Raw genomic sequence first — 9,529 nt, forward strand, 5'->3', positions numbered from 1 at the left:
CTCATGTGATCAAATTCCATGCCCCTCCACCACCATCTAGCATCCTCATGAAATGCAAGTATGGCTAGGAGTACTTTTTAATATTTTCGGATCTGATTCTCCTCAAAGGTCTGCTCCATTGCTCGAATCTAATTAAATAACATGTTCGGATCATAGCAGCCTCTAAACTCTGTAAGACAAAATTCATCACCATACTTAGCTTAGATCCAATGCTCTAAACATTGCTTTGCAGTTTTTGATGGATATTTGAGTTTTGGGCCTATGTATGTTTTGGATGCTTGATTAAGGTTTGGGTTTGGTCATGTTGTAGATCTTGGATTAAGCTAGGATTTGGATATATATGACGAGGGATTTAAGTAGAATCTGATGGGTAGGTTGTTCATATTGGGTGTTTGGATCACACTAGGTACAACTAGGTGAATTTTGAGATAGGAGTGGATCCAAATATGTGTTAGGTTCCATTTGGGTTGGATACATGTCACAAACATTAGGATTTGGGTCGGTTCGGTTTTGGGTAAGAACTGACTTGAAGAGATTGAAAACCGGTTCTCAAGGTATATGAACTGGTATGAAATGATGGATCAGAAAAAGAACCGGGTGGTGAGAACCAGTTTTGTATTAAACTAGTTCCCATCCACGATGGGTTCACGAGGTGGGGGGGGGGGGGGGTAGGGTTTTGAAATCTCATTCCACCTGCCTCCCATGGGGCTGGCCACCGATGGCCATGGTGCTCACCAGATAGCAGAGGCCAGAGGAAGCTCTCCAGTTGTTTCCCTATCGGCATTCAAGTTGCCGGTAGCTAGTGGTCCAATCTATGCACAAGAAGAAAAAGGTATGCCAAAGGGAGGAGTCGAGGAAGAAGAAAGGGGACCAGGTGGTTTCCCAGCCACCGTCAGCCAAGAGTGACACCGGTCAGGTGGTGGTGGTTGCTGGAAAGAAGAGAAGAACACAGAAGATGTGGTTAGGGAAAGAGGAGGGATCAAAGATGGTGGGAAAGAAGAAAAGAGGAGAAAGGAGAGGAAAGGGATGGCAGGTAGGGGTGCTGCCGACCATCCTTGGTTAGCGTCCAGTCGTCAGCCATGTTATGACCAGCAACATGGCCCGCCCTGCCGGATCTTAGTGAGGGTACGAGGGTGGAGCCGAGAAGATGGTGATGGATGGTGGTCCAACCGGTGGATAATGAAATGGTGTTGCGGTCCTGGGTTTGGCCATCTGCTTGTGATGTGTAAACAACAGTTAGCATCGATGGCTGAACTAAACAAAGGTTGACACTGATAATACTGCCAATTATTGTTGCTTGCTGCTCTTGTGTCCGGGACCGAAGTAGGTTATATGTTACCCCCCCAATAGGGCATCTCATGCTCGGGGGTCCCAAAAAGCACCACGTATTTAAGCATGTGCATCTCGTATCCCCATGTTTGTCAGCATTAATTAGTGTTGAAGTTTGATGCAATTGCAAAGACTTAAGTACCCTCTCCTCCATTGGTGCAAAAAAAAATGTCGATTCTAGAAAAGGAGTGGTTGTGAAGACTTAAGTGCCCCGAAGATGATTATTTAAGATCCAGTCTCTGCACTGCAGGATTATCCGAGAAAGAAATCTCTTCTGGAGGAGGCCATGAACATCAACCTTCTCACTCTTTCTCTCCTTTCTTTTTCTCATGGGGCTCATGTTTCCTTTGGTTGTTTCTTGATCGAGGTTTTTGTAACACTCCTTCCCACGATTTTTTCTATTTTTCTTTTTCTGTTTCTTTCTCATGATTTTTTTAATGACTCCTCTACAGCGATTGTTAGTGTTGTCGGGTCTCCAATGAGCCCCACAATGATTTATAGTGTTGTCCGGTCTTCTAACAACGATTTGTAGTATTGTTGGGCCTTCCTACAGCGATTTGTAGTGCTTTCGGGTCTCCAACGAGCCCCACAACGATTTATAGTGTTATCCGGCCTTCCAACAATGATTTGTAGTATTGTCGGGCCTTCTTATAGCGATTTGTAGTATTTTCGGGTCTCCAACAAGTCTCAAAACGATTTATAGTGTTATCCGGTCTTTCAACAGTGATTTGTAGTATTGCCAGGCCTTCTTACAGCGATTTGTAGTGTTCAAACAAACATTTTTGATGGCTCAGGTTCGTTTCACCGGATGACCATCGGATCGCCGGCTCACCATCGAATCGTCGGCTCACCATCGTTTCGCCGGATCACCATCGGCGAAACGATTATGGTTCGTTTCGTTGTGTAGACTTTGAAGAGTCAACATCATCCTCGACTTTCTGGATGGAGGACATGTTTGTCCTTTTTTTGAACCGTTTGTTTTTTCTTTTTTGAATGAAGGGCATTTTTGTTATTTTTTTAAACCGTCGCTTTATGAGAATAATAGGAAGAAAGGGTACTTAAGTCTTTGCAACCACACCAGACTCCAATGCTAAGTGATGTCAACATACACGGGAATATGAGCCCCATGTGCTTGTATACGTGGTGCTCATTCAGACCCCCGAACACAGACGTGGGATTCAGTGAATCATCGGGGGAGAACATACACCACCCTCTCGTCCGGGACTGGTCTTGGTATGGCACGTCTGCTTGGTAGTCAACAGTGTCATAGGACAAATATTAAGACGTCTCGGGTGGCCACACGATTGCATTGTTTGGCGAGCATGAGCATCGCCGAATCGAAGAAACTTGCTGGTAGAAATAGCTCATATCATGATCGGGATTTGCTCCCTAAATGGAATACTTTGCAACTGAAAAAAAACAAACAGGATCATCTCTTAAGCGAAATCAAAGCGATAATCCTTGCTCTGATACCAATTAATGTAAACTGAGAGGGCCCGATTTACAAGAAAATCTAACCCTCTACGAAATATCTAGGAAAAGTTGAAATAAATCTTAAAATATGAGAAATTCAAGAAAATTACTAGAAAAGAAAGGAAATAACAAGAAATTGAAATAACTAAAAATTTAAATAAGAAAATTAACTGGGATTCTCATATCAACTCTGTGTAACCTCCTATATTTCTCATCTTTTTATAGACATGAGTTTCTTAATTACAATCAAATTAATTAACCTATTTAGATAACTTTCAAAAAGGTAAAACTTAGCTTAACAATATAGATCATATATAATGATTTGATATCTAAACACAAAGATCCAAAACAAAAATCTAAAATCTAAAATGGATCAAAACGGATCCTTTATGGACCTGGGTGTTCTGCTCCACTCCTGCATCAGAAGTTCATTTGGCAATCTTGGATTGTCTATGCTTGGAAATTGATTTGAGAGGTGACTTACGATTGTATCTTTAGAAACTCAAAATGTGTCAGGGAGATGCTATTTGATAAAATCTAATTGAAAATAAAAAATAGGGCACCAGCTAAATGGCTTGATGTTCTTGGATGGGGTCCTTTGTGTTTGTACTTTTTCTCTCTTAGGAGTGATACCTCATCACCCCCTATAGTCACAACTACTTAACATGTTGAATTCTTCCAACATGCAATAAAACTTTATCTTTCATTCAAAATATCTCTCTTTATTTATTGAAAAAAACATCAATATTTGTCATTATGATCATAAAGACAATCTTATGACCAACTTTCATAGGATTCAAGGGAAATACATCTTAACGTAAGAATCACAATCACAATTTGTACTTTTTTATGTTTCACAACACTTAAGAAAGTGTTGTGATTGTGATTTATAATACAAGAAGTTGAGAAAATTCAACAATCACAGGAAGAAAAAATCTTCTGCAAAATATTTTTATAAAATTCACTAGTGAACCCATTGTCCAAAGAATATTATGTTCCGATTGTGTTTAAGGTTTGCAAATTTTTCTCAAAATACAAGATTTGGTTCCTTTGGATGAGTGAGGCAACAACTGAGGGTGTTCCTTAAGTGCTTTCTTAGCTCAACCTAGTTTGGTGGCTCAGATGACTTTTTGTTGGCATTCTAGTGACTGAATCCACTAGGAAAGCACAACTAGCTAGAGTCTTCTAATTTAAGGAAATAACTTAAAATATCTCCTATATCCACCATGGTCCAGATTGCAATTACCCAACCTATTTATCCATTTGCTGCAAGTCAAGGCTTGAAAAAGTTCAGGTCATCCAATTTGGTTGAGCTAACCCTTGGTGCTCCCTAATGAATGATTTTGCACAGTAAACATATGTGTAGCTATGATTGTATGACAAGTTGTATATTGGTTCCAAACCAATTCCCATTTTAGGATCTATTTTAACAAATAAATTGTTTTCAAGTACAAATTTTGTTGGTCTAAATAATATATTAATGTCAAACGAATGCTATACATGTGTAATTGAAACAACCTAAATTGACTAAACAAATTACATTTCTAACAAATTTATATGAATAGATAAATAAGTTTCACTATTGTAACCTTGGGTTTAAGGCCGCAATCTAACTAAGGAGCACTGCAGAAGCTTCCTTAGGGCTCGTTTGTTTCTTGCAACTTAAATGGAAAATTGCTGAGCAGACATCCCTTTCTCACCATGAGTGAAACAAGCATCAAATCATCAGGGTAGGAAGGTGTCGTGATGGCATGAGTGCACCGCCAATCACTTTTTGTTTGCAAGTCCTTCTATATCTCCCCCCCCCCCCCCCCATATTCTTATGAGAAGGCTAAGTTGGCAGGATTTTTCAGAAATGTGTGCCCTTTCTTATCAAAGGCCTTTACCTTCCAAGGGAATATCAAAATAAATGAGCCCTTAGTCAAGCAGAAAAATAAAATAAGATCAAACTATGTCAAGAACTTGATTCACTTGACCTAGTATTTGCAAACCTATTAGGTAAAGCAAGAATGTTTTGATCCAAACCCAACTAAGCTCCATCTTGTTGGAATTGTGTCTCAAATTTATGTATTTACCAAGCTTATGCTCTTGTTTATGTTTGACTTGTCTTTGACCTAGCTAGACTAAGCTTATGGTCATGCTTAATTTGACTTTGACTTTCTAAATTAATTGGTAGATGATCATGCATAATTTTTATGCATAATTTCAAACATTTTCATACATGATCATGTGCAATAATCGCTTAAAAATGCTTGTTTACGAAGATTTTTATCATTTTTCATTAAATTAGAATTTGAGCAAATTTGAGCCTTGTTGGAGTAATTAGGGAAGAATAATTAAGTTTTTAGAAATTACTTTTTAAAAGAGAGGCCTTTTGGAAATATTGAAAATTTATTGGACTCTTTTTGAAATAATTTCTCAAAACCTAATTACAAATTAGAAATAGTAGCTTTATGAAAGAGAGGGGCATTTTTTCCTTCTTGAAGTTGACGCCCCCCTTTTGCCTCTCTCTTCCCTCTTCTTCCATACCGGTTTCTTCCTTTTTTTTCTTCTCTTCTTTCTCTCTTCTTCTTCTCTCTTCTTCTTTCTTTTCTTCTTCTTCTTGCCCCTATCTTTGCCGGTCTTTCTTTCTTTTTTGTTGGGAGGTATTTGCGACAAGTGGAAAAACCGTTTCTTCTTCTCAACCTGTCTGTCAGAGGCGAGCTGCTCGGTGAGTCTCCTCTCCCTCGTTTCTCCATAGCTTAGTATTTAGATTAGTTTTATTTATTTTATAGATTACATGCATAGCATCACATCTTAGCATATAACATCATTTGATCGTCACATCTAGTGTAGACGGTTCACTTTTATTCATTGCAAAAAGAAAAGGAAAAAAAAAAGAAAAAAAATATTGTTTTTCAGCATAGCATATCAGCAGTTTAGTTTATTTTCTTCTTCTCTCATTGTATAGGCCACACAGCCGAAGATCTGGCTGAGATCTAATTATCAGATCTGCATGAATATGCAGATCCATTGTAGTTTGCAGTATCAAAAGCCCATGGTGATCCAACATATTTTTTTTGCCACACAACTCTGATCGGATTCGGTTCCAAATCAGGCTTGTATTTTTTTTTTTTGGTGTTGTACAACGGCTGGCGTTGAATTGCAAAAATCTCACCCATGAAAACCAAGAAGTCAAATCTGCCTGTGAGCACTGTCCCGACCTGCCATACCTTGGGGTGTAGACCTGCAAACCCCAGTTTGCAGTAGACCGATTCAATTGAACCTGAGTGCTATTTGATTAAAACGTGATCTGACGCGTCTGAACTATTTGCAACCACTCGGGTAAGCCATCTACTGTATCGAGTCCAGTGGGTTCAACGTGGGTTAGGTTATGATCAACTCGGTCTGAGTGGATACCTTTCGATGTTGCAGCATTAGTATAGTTCACGCAAATCTTATTTTATTTAGTTAGATGATTTCATGTTCTACAGTAATTGATTCAGTCCATTGTGTTAAATTAGCTAGTCAGTATATTGTAAATCACAGTATTAGTTAGCTAGTTTATTTTGATGCTGTTATAGTTAGGTGTTGGTTCCGTATCTCATAGTTGATTAGCTTAGATGCACGTTTTCATTGTTTAAAAATACATTAGTTTGTTAATTAGTGGGTTATATGCTATTTTGCTTTAAGTTATTTCATGAGTTAGTTAGTGACTCAGAAGTTCACATAATTTGATTTTATTCAGCCATTAGTTAGTATAAAATTCATCATTAGAAAAGGTAGAATTATTTAGTAGCTTTAGTCTACTAAATCATGTTGGTAGTTGTTTTTATATAATCTTTGCATAATTGGGTTAGCTAGTTTGATCTAACTTGTTTTAAATTAGTTGCTTTGTTTCATATGTAGCATTAGTTAATTAGAACTTGTGTTAATTGCTGTAGTCACGTAGTTTAGACAAAAAAAAATTTAGTTGCTTGATTGTTTAGAGTAGTTTATTAATTTACTTTTTTGATGATCTATAGTTGGTTAGTGAGTATAATCATGTTTCATGGTTGCTTACTTTGTTAATTAGTCGTTAAAGTGTAATTGCTTAATTCATCTCATTAGGTAGCCAAATAGTTTATTTACCCATTTATTTATTTAGTTAATTTTGATTGACAATTTTTTTTTGTTTAGTGAAGAGTTAGTCTCTTTCTTGTTTTAAAGTAGTTAAGTAGTTTCATAATTTGTTACATAGTTTTTAGTTAGTTTCACTATTTTATCTTTTAGTGTAGTGCATAGTTACATGTAGTTAGTTTATTTCATGTTAGTTTAATTCATGCTTTTGTGATTTTTTAGCTAAAACTAACATTGAATTTCTGTGAGTTTTTGTGTTTTGTTTTTTGATTTTTGTAGGGAAGCGTTCAGACGTGTGGTGAGCCCTCGAAAGTACCCCCAAAGAGACCTCTGAGGTCCCTTTAGGCCCTCAAAGAGACCCTCAGGAGGACCACAAAGTGATATGCAAATAAGAAAAGCAAAAGATCAAGGGGACTAAAGACTCAAAGCACTGGAGACTTTTTCTTGTTTTTTTAGATTAGGTTTTTATTTTATTTCAATTCAATTCAATTTGGGTTTGTAATGAGGCACTTATTATTTTTATTTGTTTAAGCTTTTCGCATAGGGCCGCACTCTCATTTATTTATTTAATTAATTTTTATTTCCAAGGCAATAAAGAGTAGCTTAGTTTTTTATGGAATACAAAGTATTTTTTCCCGTTCCCTGAGTTTGACCCATACTTCACCACTAGTGTGAACCAGTTTTTATTATTTGATGCACGGTTTGCATAAACATTTTTACTGAAAATATATTTTTAAAATACTTTATTGAAAAAGTTGCATCATTTTTTTTGTGTTGTTGTTGGAGAACGATGAATAAATATGAGTATTCACTTTATTGCCATTGAGTGTTCATGTTTATTTAGGTTGCTAGTTTACTTTCTATTCTTTGTTTAGGACTGCTTAATTTTATTTACTGCTAATTATTTAGGATTGTTTAGTTTCTTTTCAGCATTTAGGTTTAGAACCACGTGTTTGCACACCCTAGATACTAGCTTACTTGTCTTGCACAACCTACCTACTAGGCTATCCTTAGGAGGTGACTGTGCACCATTGGTACCGTGCTTATAGTTTGCTTTTCCGTAAAATATTTGTTTGGGTGCAAGTGAGTGGTGCGTATTTTCTGCTTTCTAGTTTTACGTATCGCTTTACCTACTTTATGGTTTGCTGTGGTTTGGCCACGCTGCACGTTAGGTAGGTAGAAAGCCTTTTTCTTAGGACAATTGCTGCACCAGTCTACCCTCAGATGCATGCAAGGGCGACGCTCGCTTGACCCCGAGCTTGCTGAGATAGTTGAGGACCCCGAGTCCCTTATTAGGAGAGCCCATTGATCCGGCCCCATGGCTCAGGATCAACAGTTGACCCATCTTTTGAGGGAGTGTTTCATTCCTAATGAATATACTCCCGCCTTCTGCATTGCTAGACCCATTGTAGGAGCTTCACATTTTGAGATAAAGGGCAGCATAATCCAAATGCTTTTATCTTTTTATGGCATGAGCAACGAAGACCCCTACTGTCATCTCGATGAGTTCCTCAAAATTTGCTCCACTGTACGAATCAACAATTTTGGGGATGACGCATTGAGGTTGACGTTGTTCTCGTTCTCCCTAAAGGATAAATCCGAGCATTGGTTGAAGGCTTTAGATACAATTCAAATTACCACTTGAAAACACATGCAATGTGAGTTTCTCAAGAAGTATTTTTCAATTGGTAAGATGAAACAATATCGAAAAGTCATCACCAACTTCTCTCAGATTGAGGGAGAACAATTTCATGAGACTTGAGAGAGGATGAAACATCTTCTCTGAAAGTGCCCGCACTATCAAATGCCCCGTTGGTAACTGGTGCAGTACTTCTACGATAACCTGACCGAGAAGAACAGGCAAATGGTTGATTCTTCGTGTGGCGGCACGTTTATGCTCAAGAGCGAGGACGAGGCATGGGACCTATTCAAAACATTATGTAAAAATTCTATGCACCATGCCATGTCCTCACGACTTGATAGGACCACACCTGTTCCTAATGGTCCTAAGAAGGGAGGGATTTTCGAAGTTAGGTTCGGACATGAGTTGCAAATCAAAGTGGACCAATTGACTAGGAAAGTTGATCAATTACTGGCCAACCAAGCTTCGCTAAATCCAGTAGAAAAAATGTGTGAGTTATGTGCTAGCCCTACACACTTGGTTTCTGAGTGTCCTGCAGCACCACTCTATCTTGAATTTGTCCAGGAGCAAGTGAATGCTTTTCAAGGTTTCACTAGACTGGTGCACGATCAGTATGCACCCACCTATAACCCAAAATAGTGAAATATCCCAACTTTATGTAGAGAAATCTACAAGAGCCACCTCATCTACCTCCCCAGACACAGAATAGACAGGGTAACCTCCCGCAAGATTACCCACGACCCACATTCCCTCAGGCCCCTCCCCAGCTTAGCCTGCCTTCTCCTCAGGAGCCCACATCGAGCCCATCTTTTTAAGAGAAGTTGCTCGAAGCTTTTTTTGACATTAAGGCCAACCTCAGTTCCCACACGCAGTCGATAGTGAAGCTAAAGACCCAAATAGAACAATTGGCTGAGGCCTTGAGCAGGCAAAGTGAGAAAAGCCTTTCAAGTCAGTCTGTTGTCAACCCGAAGGGTAAAGAACCCATGC

Source organism: Nuphar pumila, chromosome 10 (assembly GCF_984573655.1).
Source record: "Nuphar pumila chromosome 10, dmNupPumi1.hap1.1, whole genome shotgun sequence".
Taxonomy (NCBI): Eukaryota; Viridiplantae; Streptophyta; class Magnoliopsida; order Nymphaeales; family Nymphaeaceae; genus Nuphar; species Nuphar pumila.